The following is a 16,871-nucleotide window of genomic DNA, read 5'->3' on the forward strand; positions in this document are numbered from 1 at the left end:
CTATTCTTGACAAATGTTCTATTATTTACTGTTAGAATTAAAACGGATAATTACACATACATCTTTATCAAGTTGCTATCTTAGCCATACAAGACAGCTAACAATAATTTATTCACCAAACATGTTATTATGGCCATTGCTACATTGCTATACATTGCTATGAAGGTCTTGAAAGCTTGTGGAATTCTATCACAAATGAAAAGATTTTTTTAAAGTTGTTTTTGCAATAATAGAATTGACAGTTTTATGGGGAAACACATATTAATGTATGTGTGGAAGGGACTTCAGGGGATATTGAGCACAAAAGCAGATTATTAATCTTCCATCTACTGCGCAAAAAAAAAAGTGGGATCAGCGCATCACCAGGCCGCCTCTGAATGGCCTCAGCTCAGAGATGCGCTGAGCCCCCCCAGAAACTGCAAACGCACCTTGAACCCAAACAGAGGCTCTGCATATACACCAAAGGAAAACTATTAAGTGGGAGCAGCTGACCAGAAATAAATCAATCAAACATAGCAAAGAAATGAACAGCGCTACTTAAAAACAGATGAGTGCTTACCTGCAAAAAAGTGCACACCCCACTCATGGGATTCAAATACACAATGAGCATACACATGACCTGTCTACCACTTGGAGGATGTTAGTTTCACTAACAATTTGCAATTTGTTAGGTACTTGTCCCTCCCACTGTCGAAGAAGTCTTTCCTCCATGGGAGGGGGACCTAACACTAACTAAATTCTACCTATGCATATGCATAGCCTGGGCGCGCTACCAGTAAAATTGAGAATTGCGCAAAAAAAAGTGGGATCAGCGCATCACCAGGCCGCCTCTGAATGGCCTCAGCTCAGAGATGCGCTGAGCCCCCCCAGAAACTGCAAACGCACCTTGAACCCAAACAGAGGCTCTGCATATACACCAAAGGAAAACTATTAAGTGGGAGCAGCTGACCAGAAATAAATCAATCAAACATAGCAAAGAAATGAACAGCGCTACTTAAAAACAGATGAGTGCTTACCTGCAAAAAAGTGCACACCCCACTCATGGGATTCAAATACACAATGAGCATACACGACCTGTCTACCACTTGGAGGATGTTAGTTTCACTAACAATTTGCAATTTGTTAGGTACTTGTCCCTCCCACTGTCGAAGAAGTCTTTCCTCCATGGGAGGGGGACCTAACACTAACTAAATTCTACCTATGCATATGCATAGCCTGGGCGCGCTACCAGTAAAATTGAGAATTGCGCAAAAATAGTGGGATCAGCGCATCACCAGGCCGCCTCTGAATGGCCTCAGCTCAGAGATGCGCTGAGCCCCCCCAGAAACTGCAAACGCACCTTGAACCCAAACAGAGGCTCTGCATATACACCAAAGGAAAACTATTAAGTGGGAGCAGCTGACCAGAAATAAATCAATCAAACATAGCAAAGAAATGAACAGCGCTACTTAAAAACAGATGAGTGCTTATCTGCAAAAAAGTGCACACCCCACTCATGGGATTCAAATACACAATGAGCATACACGACCTGTCTACCACTTGGAGGATGTTAGTTTCACTAACAATTTGCAATTTGTTAGGTACTTGTCCCTCCCACTGTCGAAGAAGTCTTTCCTCCATGGGAGGGGGACCTAACACTAACTAAATTCTACCTATGCATATGCATAGCCTGGGCGCGCTACCAGTAAAATTGAGAATTGCGCAAAAAAAAGTGGGATCAGCGCATCACCAGGCCGCCTCTGAATGGCCTCAGCTCAGAGATGCGCTGAGCCCCCCCAGAAACTGCAAACGCACCTTGAACCCAAACAGAGGCTCTGCATATACACCAAAGGAAAACTATTAAGTGGGAGCAGCTGACCAGAAATAAATCAATCAAACATAGCAAAGAAATGAACAGCGCTACTTAAAAACAGATGAGTGCTTACCTGCAAAAAAGTGCACACCCCACTCATGGGATTCAAATACACAATGAGCATACACGACCTGTCTACCACTTGGAGGATGTTAGTTTCACTAACAATTTGCAATTTGTTAGGTACTTGTCCCTCCCACTGTCGAAGAAGTCTTTCCTCCATGGGAGGGGGACCTAACACTAACTAAATTCTACCTATGCATATGCATAGCCTGGGCGCGCTACCAGTAAAATTGAGAATTGCGCAAAAAAAAGTGGGATCAGCGCATCACCAGGCCGCCTCTGAATGGCCTCAGCTCAGAGATGCGCTGAGCCCCCCCAGAAACTGCAAACGCACCTTGAACCCAAACAGAGGCTCTGCATATACACCAAAGGAAAACTATTAAGTGGGAGCAGCTGACCAGAAATAAATCAATCAAACATAGCAAAGAAATGAACAGCGCTACTTAAAAACAGATGAGTGCTTACCTGCAAAAAAGTGCACACCCCACTCATGGGATTCAAATACACAATGAGCATACACGACCTGTCTACCACTTGGAGGATGTTAGTTTCACTAACAATTTGCAATTTGTTAGGTACTTGTCCCTCCCACTGTCGAAGAAGTCTTTCCTCCATGGGAGGGGGACGCAATTCTCAATTTTACTGGTAGCGCGCCCAGGCTATGCATATGCATAGGTAGAATTTAGTTAGTGTTAGGTCCCCCTCCCATGGAGGAAAGACTTCTTCGACAGTGGGAGGGACAAGTACCTAACAAATTGCAAATTGTTAGTGAAACTAACATCCTCCAAGTGGTAGACAGGTCGTGTATGCTCATTGTGTATTTGAATCCCATGAGTGGGGTGTGCACTTTTTTGCAGGTAAGCACTCATCTGTTTTTAAGTAGCGCTGTTCATTTCTTTGCAATCTTCCATCTACTAAAAGGGTGTCTGCTGCAAAGCACAGCCAGTGTTGTTTTTTTGCAGAGTACAGAGTATTTTTCTCTGAAAGCAAAAAAGTACGAAAAGCTGTAGTGTCACGGACAATTACAAATGTTTATAACAAGTTCCATTTCCTTTGCTATTTGCGGAAAGTTCAGTCAGAAACACAGGACACAGGCAGCTGCTGAGAGCTTTATCTCACACACAGGGTTAACAGATGCACTTTGAGGGAATCCCCCCTTCCCTCATGGTTCACTCTGCCATTAGATTAGAGCAAACGTGCCGTCAGGTTAGAGTGAAAGGAATTTGATACAGCAAACAAAAGAGGTAAGCAAATCAAATGTATACATCGGTATTTACCAGCACTTCGGGAACCTCACTCAATCCCAGGTTAAAAAAAAAAAAACATGTTCGTCAATAGTGTTCCTTTAACCCTAAACTCTCCTTTTCTTTTTACAGAAGAGTCATTCACAAATGTTCCAGCCATTGTCCTACCGATCATTGGTGTTTTAATTCTCGGCTCAGCTATTGCAATTATGATCAACTGCATAATGAAAAAAAAGAAAAAGAAGAAAAAAGGTATTATAGAAGGTAAAATATATTTTGTTTTATTCTGTGAAAATTAATTAATAATGACATGACATGCCAAAAGAACCAGTTACTTACTACATTTTCATATTTTACTACTCAAAAGCATATAAAAAAAAACAGGCAACACATTCAGTTGTGAACATTCTTTTTTACAAGGCAAAAATAAATTAGAGTTAAGATGTTGCATACAAACAACATACATTGTAGTTCCACTAGCGCTTAAAAGAAAAATTTGTAAGTAAATAGCATCAAACAATTATCACGGAACTGAATTTCAAAGCTCAAGTAAGGTGAAAAGGAGAGCAATTAAACTTACATAGTAACCTTACATTGTAAATTTCAAATATTTAGCTACGGAGGAGAAATTGAATATAGGTCTCATATAACATATGGGCCCATATGCAATTCACTTTTTCACCCGAGTTTTCCCCTAGGTGATATGTTAACACCTCCACATATAAACACCTTTTTTTTTTTTAAATACCTTTTGAACCACCAGCAAGCAAGAACATACTTAAAATAAATTCAATAGTACCTTTTCACCAACTTTTGGGTACTTTTTCAATTGTAAAATTCTGAAAAGGTATTTAGTAGTAAAAATGTTTCTGTATCGTGTTAGCCAAACAATATATGTAGGTAGAAAAAAACAAAGTCTTGTAAAAGTAATACCTTTTAATGGCTAACTGATAAAGTTAAATAATGCAAGCTTTCTGGGATCTAGTCCCCTTCTTCAGGCATATTTCCAGATGTAAGCTGTAGTAAAACACTGATGCAGGTAAATAGCAAACATGAAGATGGCAGTTGTGCTGGTTACTGTTTAGCAATTAGATGTCAGGTGATCAGCAGGCTGGAGCCAGTGAGCTCATGCAAGCAAACATGAAATCTAGCAGGTTTCTGAAGATCATGAAGCCAAGTCAATCATGTTACATAAGGAGTCATGAATCCCATTCCACAATTTAACCCTTCTGTTAATGTCTTGAACATTTTTATAAATTTGTACTCAATCTTTCTTGCTTGTTAATTTTTGAAGTTACCCTTAAGAATAAGTACTTTGAGATCTTGCATGCTGTGAAGAAACCTGCTAGATTGTAGGTTTGCTTGCATGAGGTCACTGGCTCCAGCCTGCTGATCAGCTGACATCTAACTGCTAAACAGCAACCAGCACAACTGCCATCTTTGTGTTTGCTGTTTACCTGCATCTGTGTTTTACTACAGCTTACATCTGGAAATATGCCTGAAGAAGGGGACTAGATCCCAGAAAGCTTGCATTATTTAACTTTATCAGTTAGCCATTAAAAGGTATTACTTTTACAAGACTTTGTTTTTTTCTACCTACGTGAAAAGGTATTTCAAAGAGAAGATGAAAATTATCTCCTAAGAGATAACTCAGGTGAAAAAGTGAATTGCAAATGGCTAGAGATGGCCCGAACGGTTCGCCGGCGAACGGTCCCCGGCAAATTTCAGTGGTTTGCGTTCACCCGCGAACGCGAACTTTTCCGGGAGTTCGGTTCGCCCCCATAGTGCACCATTAGGGTCAACTTTGACCCTCTACATCACAGTCAGCAGGCACATTGTAGCCAATCAGGCTACACTCCCTCCTGGAGCCACTCCCCCCCTTATAAAAGGCAAGCAACACCAGGCTTTTCACTTACTCGTGTGCCTGCATTAATTAGAGAAGGGAAAACTGCTGCAGATTCTTATTGCTAAAATATCACCCCTAAACAGCTCTTTTGAGAGATAATGATGTTCTTGTAATCTATTTTTTTCTTTTTTTTCTGTGTGGCCCACTGACACTTGCATATACAGCCCTATCTGTTGCAGCTGGACCTTGGTAATTGCTATACTGTGCCAGGTCCTGCCTAACTATACTGTCTGGGGCACCTACCTATGCTAGCTAACTACTGGGGCACCTACCTATGCCTAGCTACCTATACTGGGACACCTACCTATGCCTAACTACCTATACTGAGACACCTATGCTTAGCTAACTACTGGGGCACCTACCTATGCCTAACTACCTATACTGGGACACCTACCTATGCCTAGCTAACTACTGGGGCACCTACCTATGCCTAACTACCTATACTGGGACACCTACCTATGCCTAGCTAACTACTGGGGCACCTACCTATGCCTAACTACCTATACTGGGACACCTACCTATGCCTAACTACCTATACTGGGACACCTACCTATGCCTAGCTAACTACTGGGGCACCTACCTATGCCTAACTACCTATACTGGGGCACCTACCTATGCCTAACTACCTATACTGGGACACCTACCTATGCCTAGCTAACTACTGGGGCACCTACCTATGCCTAACTACCTATACGGGGACACCTACCTATGCCTAGCTAACTACTGGGGCACCTACCTACCTATACGGGGACACCTACCTATGCCTAGCCAACTACTGGGGCACCTACCTATGCCTAACTACCTATACTGGGACACCTACCTATGCCTAGCTAACTACTGGGGCACCTACCTACCTACACGGGGACACCTACCTATGCCTAGCCAACTACTGGGGCACCTACCTATGCCTAACTACCTATACTGGGACACCTACCTATGCCTAACTACCTATACTGGGACACCTACCTATGCCTAGCTAGCTACTGGGGCACCTACCTATGCCTAGCTACATAAAAGAAGATAATAAGGTTGTTGCTTCATTGTGGACAGACCAAATTCGATCAGCTGGACACTCAGTCACTGTTGTTCTGTCATTGAGCTACCTTAGCCCGACTATATGGGCTTGAAAACCGCCATGGCCTGCACTCTCACCATGGTGCGCACCAGTCCAGCAAGGCCGTCACTATACAAACAGCTGTTTGCGGTGCGTTACACAGTGACTTTGGTGTGTCAGTGTGAAGCAGTACTCTAATTACACTCCCTGATTGATGTATACACATGCAAGATGTTTTAAAGCACTTTAGGTCTGCAATTTAGCATTCAATGTGATTTCTGCCCTTAAAATGCAGCTTTGCGTCAAATCCAGATTTTTCCCCGGGACTTTTGGCATCTATCCCACTCCTCCATGCAAAAACTCAGATGTTAGACCCCTTGAAACATCTTTTCCATCACTTTTGTGGGCAGCATAAGTGTCTAGTTTTCCAAGTTCGCCACCCCATTGAAGTTTATTGCGGTTCGCAAACCTTTGGCAAAAGTTCGGTTCGCGCAAACTTTCGCGGAAGGTTTGCGAACCCGGTTCACGAACCCAAAATCGGAGGTTTGGGCCATCTCTACATATGGCCCATGGTGTGTATTGGAGGATTTCAGTCAGTATAATTCATATACACAACACCAGAGAACAGGTGCTATTTATCCCATGTCTGAAATTATTATTATACAGTAGTATGACCTATTAAAAGGTTCCCTGTCCTGAGACACATGGGGCTTGATTCACTAAAGCATGATAACTGCTGTGATAGCACTTATCACGCATTAGTGAATCAAACCCAATAGCTTGCACGCATGTTTGCACGTGACGTGCAAAGCTTTTAGGCATGATAACTGAGTTATCACACTTTTGTGAATTAAGCCCATTGTTTTTTAAATATTTGCCTATCAAAGACCAGTTGATCTGTAAATCATCATTCCTGCATTTGCATGGATTATCTAATGTTGGATTCCATGGATAAGTTATAATCTAGTGTGTGTTGTTATTGCATGAAGGAAGGAATGTCTAATGACCTTCAATTGGAAAGTAATAATAATGATATAGCAGCATTAATGATATGTATTACTTTAAACCTGTTAATAGTCCTGCACGCATTATCTTTAATTAGATGGTGCATGCCAGGGCTTCTTCTAATGGCATAAGCCATTTTGCTGCCTAATTCAGCTGTGCAGAGGGGTGCAGAAAACTTTTCTTTATTTACTTGTTCTGGGCGGCTGGATCCGCCTTCCTTCTTCATCCACCAGTGGCGCTGCACCTCCAGCATCCTCTTCTGAGCTCCGATCACATGATATGGCATCTGATCAGAACCCAGGGGATGGTGTCAGTATTGCAGCGCCACCTGTTGGTGGAAGAGGGGTTCCTTCACCGCTCTACATACCCTGCCAGGCTGGGGAGGGCACACTTCCCCTGTAGCACACATATAGTTTTGCTATATGCGGCTGCTATTTGTAAACAGTGTTTAATTAAGGCATATTCTTTCTTTTAAAGCATTTAAAAAATCTATACAGTTGCAAAAATAGCATTCAACATCTTTAACCACTTCCGTACCAGCAGTCTCTGCCCCCTTAAGGAACAGAGACTGCTGGTACAGTAAAACACCGCTTCCCAACGAATTGCCGCACATACTTGCCGCTCTCGCTAGTCTTGACACTGTCCCATTGCCGCAGGCTCCTCTCTCTGCCGTCTCTATGCCCGCCTAGCGCTTTCAGCTGGTCAGGAGCCGCTTTCATTGGCTCCTGACGCTGTCTATCAATGTGAGCCAATGCGATTGCTCCTGACCTGCTCACAGAGCTCTGCCGTCTTATAGATGACAGAGCAAGCGAATTGCGGAATGGAAAGAGTGGCGATACCGGTGCAGCAGTGGGGATGCGGAGTACCAAAGTAGTAGAGTCTACGACCAGTCAGAGCCACAGCACCACCTGCTGGACATAGATTTGTACTGCTTCGGTCTGGGAGCAGTTAAGAACTCCCCCAAAATGAACTTATCACTTTGGCTTACCCCCCCCCCCCCTTCCACTGATGCTCGAAACCCGCAGGTGGACACTGAACTCTGGTCCCCTACCTTTCGTGTCCATACCTCTCCCTCTAGATTTTAATCCTTCAGTAGGTCTCTCCTCTTATGTCTCCTGCCTGTTAACGCACCTCCATCATCGTACAGCCATCCTATTGATCTAAATGAACTCAACTTGCCTAATCTTTATGCTCCAATCCAGTGACTAATTTCCTGTACTCATACCGTGCTGTGTGATCTGGTTTTGCATGTATTCCTGTATTGTCTTATTGCTGTATGTCACCCCTAAATATTGTCTGCAACTATAACTAATGTCCAGCACTGCGTAATATGTTGGCACTTTTTAACTACCTAACGACCGCTTCACGCCACTGGGCGTGAATGCGGCGGCAGCCCCAGGATTGCATAATGCCAATTGGCGTCAAGTCCTGGAGCTGCAGTTTCCCAGGGAATGGCCGCCCGCATGCGCGATCGTTGCCTGCCAGTTCACAGTGCGGAGCTCAGTGATTAGCCTGTTAGCCACCGATCGTGACTAACAGGCTATTTGTAAATGAAAGGGAAAAGAAATCCCCTTTGTTTACATCCATACAGCAGTGCTGTATTAGATCGGCGATGCCCGGCCTCTGATTGGCCGGGGATAGCCGTCCTCTCATAGGCTGATGCCTATGAGAGGCGGAACAGGACGGATCGCCGTCCTGTTCAATACAGGATCTCGGAGGGGAGGAGGGAGGGAGAAACCGCCTTATACAGGCTGCAGAAAAAAAAACCTGTTACAGCGATCGGACACCTCCGGCAGCATGTCCCCTTAGGGACAAAAATAGGAGGTGAGTACGATCGCTGGGCTCCATAGCTGGGCTGTGCAGGAGGCTGAAAAGCCTGCACAGCCCAGTACAGCAAAAAAGGGCTGGTCGTTAGGGGGGTTTAGCACTGTAGTCCTCAAGTGGTTAGATGCATTAAATAAATAAATGACCACATGTATTACATTTGAATATTCCATGATACTCCCACATCTATTTAATAACACACAAACTAGCAGATTTTTCAGGAAAATCTATATAAAAAAAACAATTATGGTGAATTGAAAAAAAGAAGACTATGGGCATATTCTATAGATAAGTCAATAAATATCAAATTGTTGAAACATACCCAGTACTTTTGATGATACATACCCCTAAGAAAATATTGTAACCAACCAGCAGTGATTGAATGCATTTTCACACCGATTGCTGTTAAAACAGCGCAGGAGAGTTGAGTGCAGCCGGCGCCACCATAGACCGTAATAGGAATTACGGCTATAGTGGCGCACAGTGAGTAACTTCGGCACTGTCAGAAGATGGAGCTGAAGTTACCTTTAAAAGAGCGTAATTCGTCCGCCAGCAATAGCTGGAAGCCGAATTACATAATTCCCCCACAATCCATGGTGGCCTTGAGGGGAATAGTTATTAACGCTGCCGGGACCTGTGCAGGAGCAGAGTAAGCCGTATATATCGGCTGTATCCTCATGTGCCCAAGTCTCCTGGCGGCATATTCATAGCTATGCTTTCACACACCTTACTGAGTACTGACTTTTGATACACATATAGCCCAATCCAAATCCCTCTTTAAACAGAAGATGAAAAACGAACTACCGGTACTAAGAGGAAACTGGAGGAGGAAAAGTAAATTGGATCAGGCCCATAGAGTTTAATAGGATAATGTATCTCTTACACATTGTGTGTGGTTGCTTGCCAGTTAAAATACTGTGACACCCCCTCCCCCCAAAAATAAATAAATAAATTAATAAATAAATAAATAAAAAGAATCAGCCACAAAGAAGTGTGCATGATGCTTACATAAATTGGGATTGCAGTTTGCATTTTATGGACTCCTTAGGATCCCCTGTGTGTATTTGCATATTTGCATAGTCAAGTATTTACTAATCCTGCCTAACAAAACCCAACTGCCCCTGCATATACTCCTGTCCCTGTGTCCATGCTTTTTTGCTACTGCGCATGTGTACAGCACGGACAGCCGTTGGGACAGGAGGACGGGGTTAGGGTGCCGGGCATGTGTGTGCGCATGCGCACTAACATGTGGCAGTAATGGCGGTATCACTTACCTAGAGCCTGTTTTTAAACTGGCTTAGGTAAACTAGTTAGATACATAATATACTGTATAACGGCTACACATTTCAACTGTCATATACAATCAATTTAGTGGAATGGGATACTTAGAAGTGATACCCTTTTAGTGCTCTCATTTGAAACCTAACTGACTTTGAAGTAATCTGCATACATGCAAATAAGGCAACTGGTAAAAAAGGCACTGGAGATAGCTGCTAGTAGAAATATCTGTAAAATTACTGATTTTGTACTACTTAATTCCAACACTGAAAATCTTAGTACTATGACCTAGCCTAAGCCTACTCTAACACAGAACCCTCCCTGTACCAATGCCTTATTCTTAGACCACCCCCCTGTGATGCCTAACCTTAACTCCCTCTGTTGTACCTAATATTAACCTTACCTTTACCCACCCAGTGCCTAACCCCTAAGGACTCCCTCACTCCTAACACTAAAGACCCCAGCTTCCTAACCCTAATCCCCAATATTTTTGCCACATAGTGGTTGGCCCTGGTGCCCAAAGTACTGTTCATAGCAGATTTTAACATTGCACCTATGGCAGTGCCATTTGTAGCAGGGTACCTCTAGTTCCCTTTTTACCTACTTCGAAGTAATCTGCCTACCATCATTTAAAATGTCAAATATATCTAGATTTAAAAATGTTAACAAAAAACACCCAAAATACTCCCTCTCAAAGAAAAGGTGGGCAAAATCACAGTACAACTCTCAAAAATAAATAATTGAAAATGACAATAGATAAGGGTCATATAATTTGATAAGGTCCCAAAGTAACAGTCAGAAACAAGGGATCTTATGCAATTCTTTAACTTTCCAGCAATATGTGCTGGTGATGATTCTGCAATTAGGCCACAAGAACATTGCCTAGTTCAATAGTAGATTGGCATCTGGCCAGATGGACAAAAAAAACTTGCTTCGGCAATTTAATCACCAAGAAGGTTATTTTTCCCCGATGCCGTTGCTGGTTTCAAACACCGGAAAGCAATGCTTCACATTAAACATGAGCAAGAATCTTTCACCTGCTCAAAGGAGGTGGATTCTCATTGGCCAGTTTAATAGACCAATGAGATTCCTCCTCAGGGAGGATACCTATGGGTACAGACTATGGATCAATCAGGAGCCCCTCTGGAAGTTTCAAAGATGCTGTGCCAGGACTCCCTTTATTCTAGAGTGGCAGAGTCTCAGCAAGGAGCAAATGGGAGGTGGGCAGTTGCTTCAGTGTGTCCATGTTGCAGATTTGGAACTGGGAGGCAACACTATAATCAAGATTAAAGGAGGAGAAAGAAGACAGAAGGAAGAAATAAATGAAGAAAAAAGTGACAATGAAAGCAAAAAGAGAACAATACAAAAACTTAGTAAGTTTCAATTTGCTTTTAATATTTAATAGGCAGAGGGTCAAAAATGACACCATTTACCTATTTAAAGGGTAGATCCCCAAGATGTCCATCCCCTTCCAGGTAAATAGGAATAGATGGTCACTTTCTAGTTTCTACCTTTTGTACACTTACTAACTATGTATTATTAAGCAAACAAAATCATTTTTATGATTTTTTTTCTAAACTTTTTTTTCCCAATCCATTCTTCTTTCTTGTGACATCATCTTTTCCTGTATACTCCTTTCTTTCTGACATCAGCTTCTTCAGTATACGTCTTCCTTCTGTAGAATGACACCACTAATACTGATAGATCTTCATTTGATAAATTGCCCAGAGACAGGAAACAAAAAGGTAGGCCCCTGTCCATCCAAACTTACAATCTAGAGGTTAGTGGGGTTGAGACAGATAACGAGGTTAGCATATTAATCCATGCCATGCATTTATGAGGATCAACCAATCCAAAACAGTCTGTATGCATGTTGGATTAGTGTGGCTCTGTAATGTTAACAAGCTGACACATCATGCATTCCAGCGGTTCTAGAGGTGTGGTGAGCTATCAGGGAAAACAAAGAGATGATTTGCATATTCTGCAGTGATGCATCATGGGACTCCTCAAAGCTCAATCCAACCTAAATAATCACAAATACCTTCTATTTTAGAAAGGGAAGTTTCTGTTTTGCACAGATGAGACAGTGAGTTTAAAATTCTAGCTACTCTATGCTGTGTCATGTCTATTCAGTCTACAACTCATTACAGGCATACTGTGCAATCATTTTGCACACATCACTTTCATATTACTTCTCTAATTACGTTCTACAGTGAAATCCTGCTTCAGTTTCTATATACATATAAATATATCTTAATGGTATTATGTGGTTTAGTTTCTATTCTAACCATTGTTTCTCAGCAGAAATAGAAGATATTGAAAGACGTAAAAAGATTGCCTGTGATACTGGAGAAGAGATTATCTTAAATAGCTGGGATTCTGGGATCCGAAGCTTGGATTCTGAAGGTAAAGGACAGCATTGTGTTACTAAGTAGGACATGACAGTGCAACATCTAGGGGTGTCAGACCTGCAAAGATATATGTTTGGGGTTTCAGAAATGGTGCATGAGAACCTTCTTCTCTGCAGTACACTTGGTGCATTCAGAATGTGAGAGTAGTGGAAGTTTTAAAGTGGACCTGAACTCAGAACTCCTCTCTGCTCTAAAAGATACACAATATCATAATAACTTTTAAACAAAAAATACATTTGCACAGTTTATACTTCCTGATTCACGGAAGCAGGCATATTGTTTACAGCCTGTACTTTGGGCTTATATGCCATAAGCAGTCATGTGACACAGGGGGGAGATCAAATTACAACTAGTGATTAGACACAAATGAGGAGAAATTAAACAGGCTAAACGCCTTAAATACATGCAGATTGCATTTCTGTCATGTTTTCCTTGTGTCCTTGTAACGATCGGTGTAACACAGAGAGAATCTGATTACCGGTGATCTGCAGTATCACTGGGAATACAGATATATACCAGATTATAGATGATCTGCAGTATTACCGATAATCTGATATACCAGCTAACCTCTGGACACCTGAGTAGAGTGAGGGTGTTTGGTGCAAACAGTAATATGTAGAGGACTGGGCCTCAGAGCAGTAAGGAGTACTGCCTAATTCCTTCTGGACTCTCCCGAAGGGAGGAGTCAGGCTGAGAGAAGGAACGACAGAACGAGAGTGACACTCAAGAGGGAGTGTCACTATCAGGACTGGGAACCGCCTCTAACAGTAAGGTCGGTTCTCGAGGTCGGACAAGCCAGGTCGTAAACACACGGACAGATAAAGTACAGATTCAGAAGGCAGAGGAGAAGTCTAAAGTACAGGCAGGGTTCGGCAACAGGGTATCAGAAATATCGAGGTACAAAATCAGAAGGCAGATGCAGAGTGTAAGGACGAGCCGGGATTCAGCAACAGAGTATCAGAATGACAAAGTACAGGATCAGAGTTCAGGAGAATGGTCAGGCAGGCAGAAGGTCATAACAGATAATCTCAATCAAACTAGTACTTTAAACTATCAACAAATCTAGCTAAGTGTAGGATTACAGCTCCAGCTGGTCCCGGCACACTTTCGGATCTGACTCAGGTATGCGTGCTACCGCATAGTGATCGCAATGCCAGACAACCAGCAACTGAACAGCCAGCAGTATATATACCAGAACACTCTCCAGGCCCCTCCCAAATGCTGGACCAATGAGAGGTGTAAAAATTGCCAGCTGACCGGCCTGGTCAGCTGACTCACTTCTGGCTGTTATATAAGCTCTGCCTCTGTGCACGCGCGCGTGTCACTCTGAATCTTGGTGGACTATCAGTCCCAGCCACACCAGTACTGTTTTGCAATGTATCCAGCGAACCGAGCGTGGGAGCCGCCGCACCGCTCACTACACCAGCGGCGACTTCCCCATGCTCAACCCTTTTGTCAGGACCACTGCCATGCGGCAAGTTCGCCGCCACCGAAGCGGATTCCGCCGCTCCCAATGCGGATTCCGCCGCTCTGCCTATGCGGCATGCGGCGGTTTTTCCGCGTTGTGATGCCACGCTGGACGCGGAAACAGCCGCCTCACCTTGAGAAACGGTGGCTTTTCCGCGTATCTTCACAGTCCTGTGCAAGAGTTCATGTTCACTTTAACTACTTTCGCCTCCTGGACGTAGAAGCTATGTCCAGGAGGCCATGTGCACTCCCGCGGCCGATCGCACGTGTGCACGCACGCTCCCGGCCCAAGGTTCGTTAGCCAGGCAATCAGAGACTTGGGCTATGGTGCCTGATCACTGATTCCTCTTCCCCTCAGAAAAAGCTACAGCTTCTCTCTGAAGCTTCGCTTTTTCTGCTTCCTACGCCCCCCTACGTCTCTCTAAGCGTACATGTTACGCTTAGAGTGACGTCATTGTAAACAAACTCATGGCTGCCATCTTGTGGCCAAAAAGTAAAACTACATATAAATGTAAAAAAAAAATACACATATATTTACAAAAAAATATTATTATTTCCATCCCACCCTCCCAAAAATACTAACATAAAATGTTTAATAAAAAAAACCATTAAAATAAAAAAAAAAACACATAGCGTATTTTTCGGCCTCTGGCCCGTATTAATGCGATCGTGAGTGTTCCCACGTGGTAAAGCTTCAGCCTGCTGCAGTGTCCGGGTCTTCAGCCTGCTGCAGTGTCCGGGTCTTCAGCCTGCTGCAGTGTCCGGGTCTTCAGCCTGCTGCAGTGTCCGGGTCTTCAGCCTGCTGCACTGTCCGGGTCTTCAACCGCTGTACTGTCTGGGTCTTCAGCCACTCTAACCACATAGTCCTCAGAGGCTTTCCGTACTGCACTATTTACTGGCGCCCTCTCATGACCACGTGCGCCGGGGTCATGAGAAGGCGCCAGTAAATAGTGCAGTACGGAAGCCTCTGAGGACTATGCGGTTAGAGCAGCTGAAGATCCGGACACTACAGCGGCTGAAGACCCGGACACTACAGTGGCTGAAGACCCGGACACTACAGCGGCTGAAGACCCGGACACTAAAGCGGCTGAAGACCCGGACACTACAGCGGCTGAAGACCCGGACACTACAGCGGCTGAAGACCCGGACACTTCAGCGGCTGAAGACCCGGACACTGCAGCGGCTGAAGACCCAGACACTACAGCGGCTGAAGACCCAGACACTACAGCGGGCTGCAGCTGTGCCACGTGGGAACACTGACGATCGCGTTAATACGGGCCAGAGGAAGAGCTCAAGGAGGATCAGGATCACAGCCGTTATTTCCATTTATTACAGCGGCTGCTGCTATGCCGCTCTGAAACACCGGGGATCAAGCTGCTGCTGCCAAACCACCACGGCCATCATTAGATTCGTTTACAGCACAAAGGATACAAGCGCCTGGATTGGTAAACTGCCACATTCGGACTATAAGACGCACCCACTTTTTCTCCCCACTTTTGGGGGAGAAAAAGCGCGTCTTATAGTCCGAAAAATACGGTAAATATTTACCTAAGGGTCTAAACTTTTTAAATATTTATGTAAAGATGAAATATTTCTATTTTTTTTTATTATGAGCTTGTAAATAGTGATGGATGCAAAATGGAAAAAATGCACTTTTATTTCCAAATAAAATATTGTCGCCATACATGTGATAGGGACGGACATAATTTACACGGTGTAATACCCGGGACTATTAGGCAAATACAATACATGGCTTTTAATTATGGAGGCATGTATTATTTTAAAACTATAATGGCCGAAAACTGAGAAATAATGAATTTTTTCTGTTTTTTTCTTATTCTTCCTGTTAAAATGCATTTACAGTAAAGTGGCTCTTAGCAAAATGTACCCCCCGAAGAAAGCCTAATTGGTGGTGGAAAAAATGAGATATAGATCAGTTCATTGTGATAAGTAGTGATAAAGTTATAGGCTAATGAATGGGAGGTGAACATTGCTCGGATGCATAAAGTAAAAACGACTGAGGGCTGAAATGGTTAAGGAACATCTATCAAGTTTAACTTCAAGGTTTGGTTGCAAATATTTCCCTTATTTTCTGTGCTTCAGCCTATCACAGCGGATCGCTTCTGTGTCCCCCAGGGGGACAGCCGTGTCACATGGCTTTTACCAGTACAGCACTGCATTAGATTGCAGCGCTGTACTGTGCTAATAGATGATGTTGCTCGGATACCTCATTATCCTATTCGAGTTTGGTCGAATTCGGATAGTACACTATCCGAATTCACTCGAAGTTCAATATCCGATTTAATCGAATATCCGATTTGACCTCGGATATCTGACGTCACTATCCGAGTCTGTATTCGAGTAAAATATTCGAGCTGGCCTTAAATAGCTTGTAAAACTTGTATTGGAGGTCAATGATGCATGAAACCACCTTTTTTATGAAGAAAAACATCAAGTAATTATGTGGTGATGTAGTAGTTATAAAAAAGGTATCAAAAATAGTAAATTAACTTCATGAAAAGTGTTTGCATGAGAAGGTGTGTCCAAAATGGTTGTTGTAACAGTCTTCATTTACGTCGTCTTCATCTTCTTCTTCTATATCTTCTTCTTCTTCTTCTATATCTTCTTCTTCTTCCTCTTCTTCTTTTATATCTTTTTCTTCTTCTATATCTTCTTCTTCTTCCTCTTCTTCTTCTTTTATATATTCTTCTTCTTCTATATCTTCTTCTTCTTCTTCTTCTTCTTCTTCTATATCTTCTTCTTCTAT

This window comes from Hyperolius riggenbachi, chromosome 7 (genome assembly GCF_040937935.1).
Source record: "Hyperolius riggenbachi isolate aHypRig1 chromosome 7, aHypRig1.pri, whole genome shotgun sequence".
Taxonomy (NCBI): Eukaryota; Metazoa; Chordata; class Amphibia; order Anura; family Hyperoliidae; genus Hyperolius; species Hyperolius riggenbachi.